Here is an 834-nt window from a genome sequence, read left to right on the forward strand (position 1 = left end):
GCATTGTGGTCAGAAAAGATACTTGATATACTTTCAATTTTCTTAAGTTTGTCAAGGCTTGATTTGTGACCCATGATATCTATCCTGGAGAATGTTTCATGAGCACTTGAGAAGAAAGTGTATTCTGTTGTTTTTGGATGACATGTCCTATAAATATCAATTAAGTCCATCTTGTTTAATGTATCATTTAAAGTTTGTGGTTCCTTATTTATTTTTATTTTGTTTGATCTGTCCATTGGTGAAAGTGGGGTGTTAAAGTCCCCTATTATGATTGTGTTACTATTGATTTCCCCTCTTATGGCTGTTAGCAGTTGCCTTATGTATTGAGGTGCCCCTACGTTGGTTGCATAAATATTTACAATTGTTATACCTCCTTGGATTGATCCCTTGATCATTATGTAGTGTCCTTCTTTGTCTCTTGTAATAGTCTTTATTTAAAGTCTGTTTTGTCTGATATGAGAGTTGCTACCCCAGCTTTCTTTTGATTTCCATTTGCATGGAATATCTTTTTCCATCCCCTCACTTTCAGTCTGTATGTGTCCCTAGGTCTGAAGTGGGTCTCTTGTAGACAGCATATATATGGGTCTTGTTATTGTACCATTCAGCCATTCTATGTCTTTTGGTTGAAGAATTTAATTCATTTACATTTAAGGTAATTATCAATATGTATGTTCCTATTATCAGTTTCTTGTTTGAGGTTTGTTTTTGTAGGTCTTTCCCTTCTCTTGTGTTTCTTGCCTAGAGAAGTTCCTTTAACATTTGTTGTAAATCTGGTTTGGTGGTGCTGAGTTCTCTTAGCTTTTGCTTCTCTGTAAAGATTTTAATATATCTGTC

The sequence above is a fragment of the Hyperoodon ampullatus genome, assembly GCF_949752795.1.
Source record: "Hyperoodon ampullatus genome assembly, chromosome: 2".
Lineage (NCBI taxonomy): Eukaryota > Metazoa > Chordata > Mammalia > Artiodactyla > Ziphiidae > Hyperoodon > Hyperoodon ampullatus.